The sequence below is a fragment of the Sceloporus occidentalis genome, unplaced genomic scaffold (genome assembly GCF_023333645.1).
Source record: "Sceloporus occidentalis isolate IW3139 unplaced genomic scaffold, rSceOcc1.0.p SCAF_2, whole genome shotgun sequence".
NCBI lineage: Eukaryota > Metazoa > Chordata > Lepidosauria > Squamata > Phrynosomatidae > Sceloporus > Sceloporus occidentalis.
Window position 1 is genome coordinate 250,666,329 of NW_028316982.1, and position 19,254 is coordinate 250,685,582.

General features: G+C 40.0%; 1 protein-coding gene across 3 annotated transcripts in view; it reads left to right on the plus strand.

The window, feature by feature from the left end:
- Positions 1–19,254, plus strand: part of ALKBH8 (alkB homolog 8, tRNA methyltransferase) — a 90,811-nt gene that overhangs the window by 58,972 nt on the left and 12,585 nt on the right. The window lies entirely within an intron of this gene.

The window sequence follows — 19,254 nt, forward strand, 5'->3', positions numbered from 1 at the left end:
GTATGTAGAAAGATCTTGTAGTACCTTTGAGACTAATTGAAAGAAAGAAGTTGGCATCATGAGCTTTCATAGACTTATGTCTGCTTTCTCAGATGCATTTGGGGAAGTAGATTTACGTCTACGAACACTCATGCTGCCAACTTCGTTATTTCAGTTAGTTTCAAAGGTGCTACAAGATCTCTCTACATACAAATATCTTGTTAAGGTTGTTCCTGGCATTCTTCCTATATGGAAAGCTTTCTTTTATCCTTCCTTCCTTCCTTCCTTCCTTCCTTCCTTCCTTCCTTCTTTTTTCCCACCTTGCGTAAGGTCTTTAAGGAGGCAGTTAACGTGGTGTCAAACTACTTTAATTCTGTAGTGTGGCTACATCCCAATTTGAAGTTTTGGGTTGGGTTATGCTTGTCCTCCTCCCTCTCATTTGCAGCTTCATTTTCACTTAGCACTTTGGCACCAGCCATAATTGGTTATGACATCTAAATGACATGTACTGGTTAACTATAGTTGCTCAAGTCTCATTAATTACAATGGGGCAGTAAAATGATGCCCCTTATATAAAATGGCAAAATCAAGGTTGACTTTCTGGAATGTGTATTTTTAAAAAATATATTCAAGTCATGGATAGTTGAATTGGTGGATAAAGAATCCGTGGATAAAGAGGGCTGATTGTACATTACCAAGCATGGGAGCAACTATGATCCTGGTATTCTGCCCCCCCCCCCCCAACTAAATTTCCCCTCCCTTTTTCATTTTCCCAGAAACCAACACAATATATTGGATATTAGTCCAGTATTCAGAATTATTCTGGTGAAGGTTTCTCAGGGTAGCGTGCATTAAATATTTGTAGCAACATGGGAGCGGAATCTACCCACTCCTGCTCCCCCATTGGAAGGTGTTTCCATTGTACAAAATATACTCGCAGTGATCCTGACACTAAATCAGGAAACTATGATTAATGGTTGCTTTTTGAACCTAGTATGCTAACTGTTCCCTGCCAGGGATTTCCCACCTATCATGGGGTGCTAACCCACACCAGTTTGCCTATTTCAAATGCCTTTCAAGCTTTCCCTCTTGAGTGTATCTTAAAATTGCTACCCTGCATTTTAACCAAATAAATCTGGCCATTATGAACCTTGCCAGTTTGGTTGACTGTGCTGGGATTCATGTTAGATTTATTGCCCCATAATGCTATCTGCCTGGAGAAAGCTGTAGGTAATCATCTTTGGAGAAGTGAGGAAAATGATGATAGCACTAAGCACAAAGAGATGTTTTTTTTTCAGGCTGTTCTTGAAGATTAAAACCCCAGGACAGCTATTTCCGCTTTGGAACACTTTTTATGGTTGTGGCTTAAAATGCCAGCTTGGAGTGGAAGAAGCAGAGTAATATCTACATTAAATGTGACCCATTTTGGTATCTCCAGGGTCCATTCTGTCCTCCAAACCATGGCCTAAGGGCCAGGATTGTTTATTGCTGCCAGTTCAAACAACTAATGCATGGTAGGGCTGTATAGTAATAAATCAGTACTACTGAACAATAAGAGCTGTTTTGCTTTGGAAAATGTTTGTTCAAATCGTGGCCAGGGAATTAGACATAACGGCACAGAGATAACTCTGTCTTTCTGCCAACTTCTAGAAACAATATTGATGATGGTACAAATTGGGCAAGATGTTTATCCCACACTAGAGGTAACATTAGGTAGATTTCAAGGGGTTGAGGAGACTTGCTTTCATGTCTGGAGCTTTGTGAACCTCACATGTTGTGATTCATGAAGCGCCTGTGGTTTGATAAAAGTGGGGGTAATGCACCCCAAAACATTGAAGCGAGTTGCACCCCCCCAGCTCAGACCATGAGCTGTAAGGAGGTGACTTGCTTTGTAAAAAGCCTTCCAGACTGACCCTGCCCACTCAGATGGATTAGTAATTTAATTTTAAATTCCTTATGGACTGGGAATTTCCCTTTCATCTGAGCTTGTTTGAACAAGATCTGCTTGAAATCTAGGGTGTCTTACATTTTTGATCTTGATATCTCTTCTGATTCCTGTCTTGTTCTCTGGCAGTGTTTTTTTGGATAAGAATGTAAGAAAGGTTGGATGACACCAAAGGCCTACCTAGTCCAACTTTCAGATTTCACAGTGGCTAACCAGATGCCTATGGGAATCCACAAACAACACAGGAGTGGAACAGCCTCCTGCTCATGCTCCCCAGCAACTGATAATAAATAGCATACTGCTTCTGGTAATGGAAGAAAGATATATTCAGTACAGTTAGGAGCAATTGATCCCCTTATCTGCTATGAATACATCTACTCCTCCTTTGAAGTCACCCAGATATAGGGACCCATCACTACATCTTTTGGTGATGGTTTCCATGGTTTAAATATGATGTGTCTTCTGGGCACATCCTCATTCTCCACTCCTACCATTGGATTTGTACTCTATATGTGGTTGCTGTTTTTTTTCCCCCTTGTAGAGATGGAAAGAATATTCTATATTATTCATAGTTGAAAATAGGTTTCCAGATGGTCTGGAAGCCCCATTTGGAAGAATAATAGAGCAGCAAGAATTTTGTGCACTTTTCTTCCAGTATGCAAACATCCCAGAATGTTCCACAGGATTTTTCTGTGCAGAGAATCCCCCCCCCCCCCATGAAACCCACATTTTTTACATAGAAAATACGTTTCCTTTAAAAGAAGCAGTGTTTTCTGAACTGGAAATGTGGGGGATTTTGTGCCAAAAAAGGTTATGATTTTCTGTGAATAAAACATTCTCTGTTACACTTCAGGATGCTTGAATATGGGGAGAATCCTGTACAAAAATATTCATTTTCTCATGTAGTGGTGAGAAATACTACAGTAATTATTTGTCCTTGCGTGTGATGATGTAATAATCAAGGATTTATAATCTTATCTTTTTCTTTTTGGTTCGCTTTTGTTTTCTGATTACTCTTTAGTCCTGGCTCTAATTCATTCCAGGCTGTTTCTTGTGGGTCAAACTGCAGTGTGGAATAAGAGAAACAATGAAGCATGACTGTAATCCTTTTAAGTCAGATATACGTAGCTCAAGGAACTATGAATTTGTCACCCTTTCTTTAAACCAGAGGCAGGTAAAGATGGGCTTTCCAAATAATGTTGGATTGAGGTTCCATTCAGTCCTTACCAGCCTAACCACTGATGCAGTTCCTCAACAAGCCTTGTTATGTTGCTAGCCTGGTGGGAATTGGCAGTTTTCATATCTGCTTAAATCGTAAAGAGAATAAAAACACAGGTTCTCCATTCACAAACTTTGCTTTTGTTCCCTTTGTGTGGTCTTTTCTGGTATTCTTAGAAACTGTAAATCCTTGGCAAATTGTGAGCAAATAAAAAAAAAGTTTTACAGTAACAGACTACTTCTCCTCTCATCAGAAGTTTATCAGGGAAAGAGTGTTTATTAATGGTATTCATACTATTTGAGTGGAACTGCCCTGAGATGACTTCCTATTGTAAGTCATCAAAGACAGAACTCTGGCTGAGTTTTAGTAATCTAGCACTCAGGAGGAAGAGAGCAATTCTAAAGATTATTGTCTTTTTCTTTGCAGGCAAAAGTTTTCTCCAGGTTTGTTTATGTATGTGTCTTCAAGACACCTGTTGACTTATGGTGACCCCATGAATTTTATAGGGTTTTCTTAGGCAAGAAATACTCAGAGGTGTGTTTACTAGTTCCTTCCTCCGAAATCCATTGGGCCCTCCACATTCACTGGGATCGGGGCACAGGACTTGTGAAAGTGGAAAAACCACAAATAACCTCCCCCCCCCCTTTTTTTTTAACCTGAGGGAAGACCTCTCTAGGAATTTGTAGGTCATCCAGCACAGGTCTATGGTCAACATCTGCCTGGAGGTGACCATAGAATTGTGCTGGAGGATCTACAAATACCTGGAGAAGTGTCCTCTCTAGGTTCTCCAGTGCGACTTCTGGTGGATGTTGACCATGGAGTCACACACTGGAGGACCTAGAGATTCCTAGAGATAACGTATCAATAATCAGATCAGTGAATAATCAGACCTCTAAAAGAGATTACAGTTGTAAACTGCTTAGATACTGTTAGTTCAGTATGAAGCGGTATATAAATGAAGCTGTTTGTAAAAGTCAGAGCTGCAAATATGGAGCACCAACTATATATCTTACAGAACCTGGTATTTGTTGGTGGTCTCCCATCCAAGTACTAACCAGGGATGACCCTGCATATGTCCATGATTGGATGCCTTTAAGGCATTTAAGTATTTCTTGAATAACCTAGATTGGAACAGGAGCTGATAGTGGGTGGTTTGTAGGGACTTTCTGGGTAAATGAGGCACATTCCATTGTCAGAATATAGATTTTCATTTTGTCCATTTATTTTCAGCTTTCTCAGAATTATTAATTTGAGGTTGAGTGTCTTGCAAGATAGCATCTGGTGTTGCTATTTCTTGTTTGACTGACATCAAATATATAAAGCCTTTTAGACCTTGGAAAGTTTACCTTGTGGATTACAACTCCCTGAAACCACTAGTTAGTGGCTAGGAGATTCTGGGAGATGTAATTTTTTTTCTTTTTAAAAAGTAAGTTTTCTAAGTTTGAGGTTTTTCCTCATTGTTGGTGAATCTGCAAGGCAATTTAGGCTGGATCCCTCTTCATGATTGCTTTCCCCTCCCTCTGTGTGTGTGTGTATCTGTATGAGTCACCTATCAATTTATGGCATAATCTTCATTAAACATAGTGGAATATAGTTTTTTGTGGGTTTTTCAGGCTATGTGACCATGTTCTAGAAGAGTTTATTCCTGACTTTTCGCCAGCATCTGTGGCTGGCATCTTAGAAGATGCCAGCCACACCTGCTGGTGAAATGTCAGGAATAAACTCTTCTAGAACGTGGTCACACAGCCCAAAAAACCCACAAAAAACTATGGATGCCGACCATGAAAGCCTTCGACTTCATAGTGGAATATACTCTACTGTGTAAACATGACTCGAACTAGTGTGTCAAACAGTTCTTCCACATCAGAGTCAAGGACTGAAATTTTGGTCAGCTAATGAGATTGGGTATCTTTAGCCTTGAAAAGAGGTTAAGGGGTGACATGATAGCCATGTTTAAATATTTAAAAGGGTGTCATATTGAGGATGGAGCATCCTTGTTTTCTGCTACTCCACAGATTAGGACATGGAACAATGGATTCAAGCTACAGAAAAAGATTCCACCTAAACCTTAGGAAGAACTTCGTGTTGGTAAGAGCTGTTCAACATCAGAACACATTACCTTGAAGAGTGGTAGAGTCTCCTTCTTTGGAAATTTTTAAACAGAGGCTGGATGGCCATCTGTCAGGAGTGCTTTGATTGTGTATTTCTGCATGGTAGAAGGGTTGAACTTGGTGACCCTTGTGGTCTCTTCCAACTCTATGATTCTATGAGTCTATTATGATTTGTATGACAATCTCTCTTTAGACTGCATCCGCACTGCAGAAATAATCCAGTTTGACATCACTTTAACTGCCATGGCTCAGTGCTATGAAATTCTGAGAATTGTAGTTTGTTGTAGCACCAGAGCTCTCTGACAGAGAAAGCTAAATGTCTCACAAAACTACAGTTCTCAGAATTCCACAGCATTGAGCCATGGCAGTTAAAGTGCTGTCAACATGGATTATTTCTCCAATGTGGATGCCATTTTAGGAGCTTATCGCATGAACTTTAAAATGGGCTCCAGCCTTCTGGGCTGGAGCTGGGACACGGGATGGAGGCTACTGACTTCTAAAAAGTGCTGGCGGAGTGGGGGGTAGGACCTGGCTTGGACCCGGGCTGATGGGGGGCAGCGATTAGGCAGCAATTTAGTATGTGATAATCCCCGCCTCCATCCCGTGTCCTGGCTCCAGCCCAGGAAGCTGGAGCCAGTTTTAAAGTTCATGCAGTAAGCTCCTTCTTGCTCCTCAGCACAAACCTGTCTGATATGAGAAACCCTACTAATAGCAGTGCTACTATCAGCATAGCCTCTTGCCTCACAGGAGCATACATACAATCACACTAACACAGAGTAGTGCCAAGATGAGAGTACTAGTTACCTGATGTTATTTTAATTTGTTTGCCTTATTTTATTGAATGTTAACATGTACTAATATGTATTATATTTAATTATTTTTGTTGAATGTACGCCATACGCAGGTTTATTTTATCTATTTTAATTGATTGTATGTACACCACTGTATAAATTTACAACTCTATAAATAAAACTTAATAATAATAATAATAATACACCAGGTTTCTATCACAGCCTCAGCTGGTTGATCCTAAGAACAGTAAAATGTTATCTTAAAGACAGTTTGGAACCCTTTTTAAACCACCACAAAGAAAGTTGTAATCTCACATAGATTGCAAAGGCTTCTGGAAGGAACAAGGAAAATTCCGGGAATTTTATTTTAAAATGTCCCTCTTTACAACATTAAGATTTTCAGATTTTTCTCTCCAACATATTATAATTCAGGCACTGGAGTCAACAATGGGGTTAACATCTCCAATGAACTAATAATTATTTTCAAGCTACAACATTCAAACATAAACACGTCTACCTCTGAATCTGTGTAGTTTAAAATAAATTGCTAGAAGCAGATGCATTATAATTCCAGACAGGGTTTTTAATAGCAACGTAAATTTTATAAGTGAATAGAAAGAACAGGGATAGATGTGTCTGCCAATTATTATGATAATAATAATAAACCTTTCAAAGGGTTGAACATTTTTATAATGTGCAGACTGTTTATATAAAGGAGAAGGGAGTGGGAGGGGTGGGGGCAATTTGTACTGAAAAGCCATTGATTTTCTGCGGTGGAGAATAGCAATAGAACAGTGACAGTGAATACAAAACAATGGTTTACCAATTGGTATAGACTAGCAGGCAGGATGGTTGACCAAATTATCCCTCCTTTTTAGACATCTTTGAGTGGAGTTGTCATGACAGTTATGCAAGATGAAGTGATGGGACTCACTTTTGTACCCTTTCAGATTGCAAGCAGGAGGTTACATGGTTCATGCTCCACATTAATATTGCAGTTAATCTAATACTTCACTTGCAAGCTTTCAGAACTTTCTCCTTCTCCTGAAGTCCTCCCTCCACTGCTCCACAATCTTAGCCCCCCAGAGCCCAGTTTTGAGAGGCACATATATGGCTGCAGTGGGCAAAATGTGACCACTCCTGCTGGATCCCATTATATTGCAAGTAGATGTTCACCAATGGCTTCTGCCTCTAACTAGCCACGCTTTTATTTCTGCACCTTTGAAAACCTACTGAAGAGTAAAGATATACATCTGAGCACAAAAATAAGAATTATCCAAGCCATTGTTTTTCTCATTACCATGTATGGATCCAAGAGCTGAACAGTGAAGGAAGCAGACAGAAGAAAAATCAACTCATTTGAGATGTGATGCTGAAGATACCATGGACAGCCAAAAAGACAATTAGATGGGTCTTGGAACAGATCAAGCCAGAGATCTCATTAGAAACAAAGACGATCAAATTGAGGTTGATGTACTTCGGCCATATAATGAGAAAGTATGGCTCACTGGAAAAGACAACAATGCTTGGAAAGGTAGAAGGTAGAAGAAGGCGAGGAAGACCACATGCGAGATGGATTGAGTCAATTGAGGAGAATATGGGCATGAGCATGCAGGAACTAAGCAGAGAAATGGAGGATAGGGTTCTTGGAGGTGTCTCATTCATAGAGTTGCCATGAGTCAAAATTGACTCAAAGGCAGATAACAATAACAAGAAATGCACCTATGATCTCCAAAAGAGCTACAGAGATTTTAAAAAAATAGAGTCCCTGCGTGCATCCTCATGTTCTAATACAGCGGTACTCAGTTTTTAATATCTGATGCCCTGTCTGTCACTCACAAAACTGACATCCTATCAGTGAGTCCCACCTTGTCTGAGAAGGACATTTATATGTTTATAGGTATTCTGTTATCATATTTTATCATTTATGGGAAATTTTAAGAAGATAAAAACTGCAGTTCTGTAGTGTTGTTGGGACTAAACATTAAAAAAACAAAAATAAGAATATCATGTAGTGCAGGTCAGTAATGAATTAAAGTAACCAAGAATAGTTACTCAGATGCTGGTGGTTGACCTGTACTTGAAATTCATATTCAACAAATTATTTCCAAGCTCTGATTGAATCAGTAGCAGTCTTGCAGTAATGTTTCTTCCTTTGTGCAAGCAGGCAATGTCCTGGTGCTGGAAAAGCAAGCAGAAACATTACTGAAACTCAAAAGGACCTGACAATTTACTGCTTTAACTAGGATTCCTGTGGAATCCCAGGATTATATGGGATTGCTCTCTACCATATAATCTATACTAAAGTTTGGATGCTTTCTGAAGGAGTGTTGACTTCTCTCCAAAGCTAACAACATAACTGGACCCACTAAAAACAATGTTGCAAGGACTCTTTCCAAAACTATAATGAAACCACAGAATACATCCATGTCCTGAACTATAAAAATTACAGAACCTGCACTTTGTGGTAGTACTGTGGTGGAAAAATCTAGATACATGGAAAGGATCCACATATATCCTCTAGTTTTCTATAATGGATATAATAGAAACCAAGAACAAATCACAATAAATTTAAGACATCTTTATACTAGTTTCAGTCTAAAAATCCTAGAGCCTGTTTAAAACATTGCATATTAAAGTAATTGGTTGATTCCAGATTTGATCATATTTAGAGTATACTCACTGAACTGACTGAAACCAGTGGAGCTTAATCTAGTCACTGTACTGTGTACATTCGGTGTCAGAAGGAAACCATACAAAGCAAAGAACACTCAAATTATTGTGGTTGGAGCACCTTTTGTACAAGGAACTATTATGGTGTTTTCATGTGCAGAAAATAATGACAGAGAGGGAACATGATAAGAGGTTATTAAGTAGTAACGGAGCATAATTTTCTTCTCTCACATAGTACTTGAACTCACTGCCAACCAGTTAGACAGATGTACAGCAGATTTGTGGCAGACCAGAAAAAAGTCTTTCTTTGCATTTTTTTTATTTTTAACATTTTTATTATGCAAAGTAAAATTCTATTACAAGGCTGTCAGTTACATATTGTGATGTTCTAACATTATAGGAATAAGGTGATGAAAGAATAAAAATAATTGCTTATAAATTTCAATAAAAGCAAACCAAATATAAGTCTATTTTTAAATTACATTGATACATCGCTCTTTCAGATGCTCCAGGTGTTGTTAAATCTTCTATCCATTTGATCACAGGTGGGGATATGCCATCTTTCCAATATTGGTGTATCAGTCTTTTAGCAGTCAAGAGGGGACAAAAGATCCATTTCTGCTGACCATGTGTTAAGTTTCAGTACATAGGTAAATAGTTTAAAGAAATATGTGTCATAGAATATCAGAGACATTTCCAGTACCAAATTTATTTGTGTAACTACTTCCCCCCAGAATAAGGTAAATACGAGGCATTTTCAAAACCTATGGATTAAATAAGCATTAACAGTATTACACCTCCAGCAGTGAGCTAATTCAGATAAGCCTTTATTTAAAAGATGCTGTGACCAATATGCTTGGAATGGCAGTTTCTGTAGTACAAGACATATTGAGAAATCTATCATACTTGATATAGATGTTAAATCTGCTGATCATTGATTGGCCAAAATAGGGCAGACTAATTCCATATTCAATTCCTACTGTAAATCTTGTATATCTTTTTGTGGGTAATAAACATTTTTTATATATAGATTGTCGGCTTAAGTATTCAGTCAGACTCAATAAGTATGTCTAAAATTAAAGAAGTTTCTAATGCACAGAGAGCTGCAGGGCAAAATCTAGATTGTAATAAGTATTGTAATTATAAGTATTGTCATTGAGCTGCTGAAGGTAAATTAAATTGATCTTGCAAACTTGAGAAGGACAGAAATGCATTATCAACACCTAATAATTGGCTTAAAGTAGAAATCTCATTATCTGCCCACATCTACCATAGAAATTTTTCCTTTCCCCATCTTTAATTTGAGATTTCCCCATAGGGTCAGTTTAGCATGGGCATATACCATATTTTTCGGCATATAAGACGACTGGGTGTATAAGACAACCCCCAACTTTTCCAGTTAAAAAATAGAGTTTGGGATATACTTGCTATATAAGACTACCCCTCTTCCAACGTACACCAAATAAAAATTAAAAAAACCCATCAGATTTGATTTCAATATGGTAATTTTAATTCAAATGCTTATGACATGCAGGTACTTAGCAGGAAAACTTCTTGTATACAAAGCCTGCTTGGATTGGTCAGCTCTCCCTGCCTGCCCAGCCCTCCCTGTCTCCAAGATTATCAGAGCGGTAGCACAAACACGGCTCTTTTTTTCATATCCCGGGTGTCCCAGACGCCTGCAGCTTGCTCCGCCCTTCACTTACACCTTCCCGGTGAGGCGCCCCCTCACCTCGTCATCGGGATCGCGTTAAGTCACTTCTTTCCACAAATCCTGATGAGTGGATTTTCTTCTACTGTACTTGTACAGCGCCACCCTTGCTGCTTTCATATGGTCGCCACATATGGTGGGGATGTGGCCGTGGCAGTTTTTGAGCTCTCCCCCACCATATGTGGTGACTGCAGATTCTCCAGTTCAACTTAGAGGTTTCAGCACCTGCCCTATAAGATGACACCCAGCGTATAAGACGACCCCTGACTTTTGAGAAGATTTTCCTGGGTTAAAAAGTAGTCTTATACACCCGAAAATACAGTAGATCAAATTGTAACTGGTGTGATAATATTTGCCATGTGGTTCCAGCTGCAAAGATTGTAGGCAGATTGTTTCTTGGCTGTTCGGCTAAAATCAAATGCTGTCTATAACATACAGTTATCTTAGAGACTTTCTTGTCACACACAGCATGGTGAGGTCCACAGGCCTAGATGGCTTTCAGAAGAGATTAGACTGATTAATGGGAGTTCATGCTAATGGTAAATCCTCATAGACCTCTGAAATAGGGAAACCCAGCCAGGACAGTGGTTACAATTGTTGTTCAGCATCCCCACCTGTGGAGTACAGCCAAACTGATTCCTTGGTTTTGTAGGGATCTGAAAATAATGACATTAGTGGGGCAGTACCTGAAGGAATTTTGGCAGACAAAGGTTTGGCAGAAGAAATGCTTTCTTCTTTCCATCTAACTCCAAGGAAGTTATTTGAGTTCTGAACCACTGTCTCATGTCAGTAATAGACTGGATGAGATCAAATGAAACTTATTCCAGAAAAGATAGATGTGCTCCTAGTTGACCAAAAAGGAGATCAGGGAATAGTTGAACCTGTATCAAATGGGGTTACTCTGCTTCTGAAAAATCTATTTGCGTGTACTCCTGGATTCATTCGTGAATCTGGATGCCTAGGTTTTTGAGAGCCAGTGCCATGGTTTGAGTGTTGAACTATGATTTTGGATACCAGGGTTTAAATCACAGCTCAGCCATGCAAACCCACTGGGTGGATTTGGGCAAATCACACTCTCTCAGCCTCAGAGGATGGCAGTGGCAAACCCTCTCTGGAGAAATCTGCTAAGAAAATCCCATGATAGACTCACCTTAGTGTCATCATAAATTGGAAAGGACTTGAAGGCAAACAAAAACCAAAATTTTGAGTGGTGTTTGGAATGTATTTGCATGGTTAACACGTGTGCATCAACTGCACCTTTTTCCTGTCCATAGTGAGATATACTATAGTTATATCCCATGTGGTTTTGTTCCTGTCTTTGAACTGGGTTTTCAGAGTGGTCCAAATTACTGCTGCCAGAATGTTGATTGGCATTGGTTATAGGAGCATGCAACCTATTTATTTTGATAGCTCTTCTGGCCACCTGTTATTTTACTTCAAAATACTGGTTATGACCCATAGTGGGGTGTGCAAATTGTGGCTTATAGGATGCATATGACTCTTGAGACCTTCCCCCAGAAGCCTCTCAAAGCCTCCAGATCTGACCATTAAAATAAAAATGGGACCAATTTCAGAGAAAAATGTTACCCCTGCATCAACCCAAATCTCCCTAAACCCTCTAAAAATGCAGTTATTTGCCCTAATTCCCCAAAGCCCCCCAAAACCTCCCCAAAACACACCAAACAAAGAAAAAACAGCCATAAATTTGTCAAAATCCCATCTTGAAGTGGCATTGTATGACTTTGGATGTGCCGAAATATGCTGATGTGGGTTGTCAGATAGGCACAGGAAAGAAAAATGGCCCCTGCCCTGTATGCACTTGTCCACCTCTGATATATAATGTTCTACACAAATTGGGAAAGAGACAACATGTGAAAACTTTATTGTTCCTTAACATCTCTTCTCACTGTTCATTCACTTGAAGAAAAGGTGGCTGAATGGGTACCAACAGCAAAGAGGAAAAGAAGCCGCAGGGCTAGGAGTTATCATGGCTTAGCAATGGGTTGTTGTTATTGTTGTCATGTGCCTTCAAGTCATTTCGGATTTATGGCCACCCTAAGGTGAATCTATCATGGGTCTTTCTTTGCACGTTCCTTCAGAGAAGAGGATTTGCCACTGCCATCTTCTGAAGCTGGGAGTGTGTGACTTGCCTAAGATCACTTGGGGGTTTACATAGTTGAACTGGGATTCAAACCCTGGTCTCCAGAGTCATACTCCAACAATCAAACCATTACACCACAGGACCCCTCCTGAATCATGGGTCTTGGCCCAACAATCCCAACGTGACACTAGTTTTGTGGCAACATTTGACACCTAACTTCACAGCCTGGGGGTGGTTTGAGTCTAGCCACACATTTTTAAAAAGCAGATCATGGGAAATCAACCAAAACATTATAGTTCCTTGCAATGGATGCTAGTGACGGATGTTCTTGCACCAACCATAGAAAAGATGGGACTTGCTCTTAGGAGCCTCTCTAATTGTCTCTCAATCAAAATGTTGTTTTATTAGCAACTGAAAAAGTAAAATACCTTGGAGATAAAGGGCTCAAAACAGCAGGCAACAAAAGATAGGAGAATATGGAGCCTGCTGGGTATTCTTCTTTTTTCCCAATAAAAGATGGGCTTCTTGTTTTAGACACAGCGCCTCCCTCCTTCTCCCCAAGGTGGTGTGACTCTCTGTGAGGGAAAGCAAAACACTACGTGAAAGAAATGTTAAAGTTCTGACTCAGAACAAGTGAAGCAGGGGAATTTCTGCCGTGTGCTTGCTCTCTGGCTTCATGCTGTCATCTTCCTTGCTGTGTTTGCATGCATTTGCCAGAATTTAATTTGCTTCTTCAAGACTCTCATGCTATTAGTTATAGCTGAGATGTTTCTCTAGGGAGCCACATAATTTCATTTGGTGACTGGGCTTGAGAATTACTCTCTCCATCAGCTTTCTGAAAAGTTGCATCAATCAGATTTCAATGGACTTAAATGATCTAATTCCACCAGGTGGAGTTAGTTATTGTGAGGTATAGCTAAGTGACCGCAGTAATCTCTTGGTCCTGAAGCTTCCATCATTAGTCTCTCTCATAAATTGTGGGTTCCCTAATAATTATTTTCTTTTGCATCTTTCTGTCTCTATTGATAACTTGGTAATATACATATAATGGGCTACTGCAGAAATACGACATGCTGGGGTAAAATCATGGTCTTTTTGCTTTTCTCTCTCCTCTATAATGTGAAAAAAATGCAGACTGGTATGTACACAAAGAAAGAACAGAGGCTGGATCTCTTGCCTCCCTTTTCCAAACCTGTCTTCTGTGGAATTGCATCAGAAGTTTTTTTAGTTTCCATTTGGATGATTAAGTTTACCAAGAAAAAGTTACAGCAGAATGACTTTCATGTAGTGTAGCTGTATTGAATTCTCCCGTTTGTAATGAGGTTCAGTAGCTGGGAAACAATTGAAAATTAACTTTTGCCAGGATTCGGTAAAAACCAGTTTCATCCCATGAGGAGAGCAGAAAACAGTCAATCTTTAATATCTTATCTATCTATCTATCTATCTATCTATCTATCTATCTATCTATCTATCTATCTATCTAATGTTTAAACCACCTTTTACCACCACACACTCACTGGACAGGTTCCAGTGCATTCCAATGCATAAAAAAAAAATAGAAAGTACATAATTGAGCTTCAAGTTTACCCATGACATGAGAATAAGAATAAGATCAGTGTCACACACAGGAAAAATAATATTTGAAAGCACCAGATCTTAAAAAGTTACTTTTTTTGACTATTTTACAAACCCTGGGCAGTATGTTGAACTACAGCTCCAACAAGCATGTCCATGAGTATTAGTGCTTTAATTATTTTTTTCTGCACTCAGAAAGTTTAAAGGTAAAGGTAAAAGTAGTCCCTTGACATGAATGTCTAGTTATAACTGTAGGGGGTGGTGCTCATCATCGTTACTAAACAGAAGAGCCAATGTTATCCGAGAATGTCTCTAGTGGTCATGTGGCCAGCATGACCTTCCCACCGAAGTGGTACCTATTTATCTGCTTGCATTTGCATGCTTTCGAACTGCTAGGTTGGCAGATGCTGGGACTAGTGCCAGGAGCTCACCCCATCATGCAGCACTCGGGCCTTGAACTGCCAACCTTCCGACCTTCTGATCGTCAGAACTGGCATCTTAACCACTAAGCCACTACATACATCCCTTCAGACTTTTCTCATTTTGTAAATCAAAATCCCAACAACTGCAAAGTCTATACAGATTTCACATTCTTCCCTCTGTACTAACTGTCTTTACTCATGATCACCTCTCTTGACTCTACTTTGCCATATTAATGTTATGGATCAGAAAGAGGCAAACTTCATGTTTCATATTTGTGGAAGACATCATCACCACCACGACCACAATCATCATTTTGCTAGATCCCTGAGTGCGATCTGGCACCTTCTGCAAAAGATTTAAATTTAGATTTTGGGGCCAAAAATGCACTAGTTAATTACTGTATTTAATGCTACAGGAGCCAGTGTGGTATAGTGGTTTAAGTGTTCACCTACGCCTCTGGAGACTAGGGTTCGATTCCCTGCTCGGTCATGAAACCCACCAGTTGACCTTGGGCAAAGTCACATGCTCTCAGTCTCAGGGGAAGGCAGTAGTAAACCTCCTCTGACCATATCTTGTCAAGAAAACTGCATGATAGGGTCGCCATAGGGTTACCATAATGAAAATGACAGAACACTTACCCTTCCTGTAACCAGTACAGGGCACTAGCTCATGTCACAGTATTTTCCTCCTATCATTCTCTTGATTTGTCCTTTTCTTGTTACTGTTCCTCAGCTTAGATGGTCTTTCATATGGCCATGAGCTGTACTGCTTTCCCCTTCCCTATCTGGCAGATCTGAATACAAATAGCATAATAAGAGCAGAAAGGCTTGTTAGCATCAATGGCTGTGAGTATTTAGTAGTACAGTTGGCCCTGCTTATCCAAGGATTCAAACATCCATAGCTTGAATATATATATATTTTAAAAGTATAAATTTCAACTAGCAAGCCTTGATTTTCCATTTTATATAAGGGACACCATTTTGCTCCGCCATTATTTTTAATGGGATTTAAGCATCCACAGATTTTGTTATCCACAGGGGATCCTGTAAACAAACCCCAATGAATAACAAGGTCCCTGTCAGAGGGTGGAGGAGGGGGAACAGTCGGGTTGGGGTCCCGCCATGAACGAAGACGCTCTGGAGGACCCAGAGGGAGCCTTGAACCAGGAAGAAGCACCGGTCGGCGATGAAGCAGCTGCGCCCAGGGCAGGAGCAGAGGGAGGGGCGGAGGCCCAGGATAGAAAAGGGGAGGTAGCAGAGGAGAAGGGGGAGGAGGAGAGAGGAGCGTCGGGACTTGTGTGGCGGCCGGAGGATACAGGGTACGAGGGAGAAATAGAGGTGAGGGTGAGTGAGGCTTTAGCCGCTGAGATTAACCGGCTACACTTTAGAGGCCCAAGATTTGGCCCAGGAAGGCGGTCCGAGGGACGTCTCCCGCCTGAAAGGTGGTGGCCTACACATCCTACTGGGAATGACCCCGAGCCCTATCAAGCCCGACCAGTGTTACACCCTGGTCCCCGGTTGTTGTGGGATATTCGAGGGAGGTGCTGGCCCGTAGGGAGGAGAGCCCCTTCTAGCCCTCGACAAGAACCCCGAGCCGGTTGCGAGGACATCGAATCCGAGGAGATTTAAGCCACGTGAGCTTACCCCGGACTCTGAGTTTGTTTGGAGGACTTTCAGTTTCAAGTTTGCAAGGCTCGGTGGAGAGAACCAGCCAACGGTTTGCTGTTCATTTGTTGCTCTGTTATTAAAGTTACTTGCAGCATACTTTTGTTTGTGCCATTGAATTATGGAACCCATGGGACCACCTCCTCCTCCTCCGGAAGGGACCCGGGGCCCGGCAACAGTCCCACTGTACATTGGGCCCATGGTATCTGCTGAGATTTGATTCCAGGCCCCCCTGTGGATACCAAAATCTATGGATACTCAAGTTCCATTATATACCAGTGGGTGACATTGGACAATTTATACTCTCTCAGCCTCAGAGGATGGCAATGGCAAACTCCCTCTGAAAAAACCTGCCAAAAATGGTATGATGGGTTCAACTTATCTGGAATTCTGAAATCTGAAATATTCTGAAATCCAAAAGGGTCCATATGGATGGCTGAGATGGTGACACCTTTGCTTTCTCATGGTTCAGTATACACAAACTTTGTTTCATGCACAAAATTAGTTAAAATAATATTTATAAAATTACCTTCAGGCTGTGTGAATAAAGTGTTTATGAAACATACGTTAACTTCATGTTTAGACTTGGGTCCCATCTCCAAGATATCTCATTATGCATTTGCAAATATTCCAAGGTCCAAAAACCTCCGCAAACCAAAACACTTGTGGTCTCAAGCATTTTGCATAAGGGAGACTCTACCTGTACATAAAACTGCCATATATAAAATGGAAAAATAAAAGTTGGCTTTTTGGATTTAAGTGTTTATATATTCTCAAGCTATGGATGGCTGAATTCATGCATGCAGAATATAGAAAGCTCGTTGTACAGAAAAGGCAGTCTTCATGAATGTGGTGGTACTGTATTTTTCTTTCACCTGTTCCAAGGTTAATATTCCAAAAGAGCATGGTGGAGTATAAAGTGGCTCAAATTAAACCTTGATTCACATAAAGGCAGGTAAGAAAGAGAAAGGGAGTGGGGGGGGGGGGGACAAAAATAAATAAATAAAAACAATTTGAAGCTATCCTCAGAAATGCATAGTAAGATCACTACACCTGCTTAGCAACCATTAAAATGTAGCTTCAATAATTATCTCTGTCTTGTTATTATGCCCATGCATCCAATGTCCATCATTAGATTTATGCCAAAGGCTAATTTAATCTGAAACCAGCGTGGCCTTTGCATTTTCTCTTCTGTATCTCAGTGGAGCTAACTGGTGCTCCAAAGTCCTCTTTTATTCCTATTAGTATTGCAAGATCTAATCTTTCTGTTTTGGGCAGTGGATTCACTTTAATAAGTTGGACATTACAAGTAAGCCTGACTTCACAATTGATATAATTTAGATGCAAATTAGGCCTTCATATTCTGGCTATCGTATGCATTATTCCTCTTGGTTAGCTTAGTTGCAGCTCATTACATTTCATCAGTCTACGAAGTTGTTCCTTTCAAGGTCATTTCGACAGTGTCTCTTTGATTCAATTTCTGCTTCCCAGTCCATTTATACTGTACATACTTGAGACATTGACTCCAGTTGGTGAGAATTTGTCTGTTTAGAGGAGAGATGGGCAATTTTGTTGGCTCTGGAAACCAGTTCTGCCCAGCAACCCTCAGGGTGCACATGCAGGACTACTAAATTTGTTTAATAATAGTAATAATAAATAAATAAATAAATTAACTTTATTCTTATAACCCACCTTTCTGCTGCAGCAATCAAGATGGCTTACATGACTAGAATATATTGGAATAATACATACTCTCAATAAATAAATTGACTCCCTCTTTAAAGCATCAGATTTGGCAATACGTCAGAGAGAGCCAATTCCTGTGTTTGGGAAGCATTCTGTTTTGCAGACAGGGGCTGGCCAAGTGTGTGCATATGTCTTCAAGTCCTATGGTGATTTCCTCAGGTTTTCTTAGGCAAAGAATACTCAGAGGTGGTTATGCCAGTTCCTTCCTCTGAAATATAGCCTACAGCACCTGGTTAGTCTCCCATTCGTGGTCTCCCATAAAAGTCACTTCTTTGTGCTTCAGCCCCATAAATATGTTGCTGTGATTTTTGCAACAAATTTTTGCAGTTATGGCACACTTGCGACATAAAATAGATGTTTTCCTATAGAGCTTTGGCTTTTAGGAAACTTTTACCTCCCATCCCCAGCCAGGCATTTATGGAATAGACTATTTGGAGCTGGCTGCCGCTTTCTCTTGCTATTCTCCAACTTGCAAAGGCAGAGAGATTGTCAAACTGCTCAGGAAATGGTCTGTTCCGCCAGCTTTCAACATAGACTATCGTCACCAATCTGAGATCATATCCTTGTAATTCCAAGTGCTGTGTTACCTGAACATGTCTCAAGAAGGCAGAGTGACTGTCACTTTTAAGAGCAGAGTGACTATCAGGACTTACTATGCGAACATACTATCATCTGCCAGTCCTGCAAACACATTTGCGTAATTCAGTGCAAACAGACAGGAGGCCACCTGCAGTATGTAGGGAGAACAATGATGGACCTGCATAGACATTTCAGGACTCACAAGTCTAGAATCCTCACCAGGAGCTGGAAGAACCAGTGGATAGTTATTTTAATTTGTAGGCATGTCCAGTTTGTCATTAGTTTTTATTTTAATTGAATTTTATTCAACATACATAATAAAAATGTACATAAACAACAAGACAAAAAAGAAAAAATATATAAATATAGTAGTATTAATGAAGTTGAGCAAATAATATATACAATAATAAAACTGACCAGCTTACCCAAATCAATTAGCTGATGTTTTCTCATTGTATTTTTACATCTGTGTTGTATATACATATTATGTGTGTGTGTATATATATATATATAGTAATAATTATCCGAATGTCCAGTTAGAGTGATTCTTTATACCGGTATTAGCATTCAACCTTCTCAGTCTACAATACCCATATTCTCCCATTCATATTGCTTCTCTCCATAGCCTTCTAAATGTCCTTCTTAACTCCGTTCTTTCTTTCCTTCTTCCCTCACATTTTTCCTTTTGCATCTTTCCTTTCGCTTCCAAATACCTTCTTATATTTTTCTACTTACGC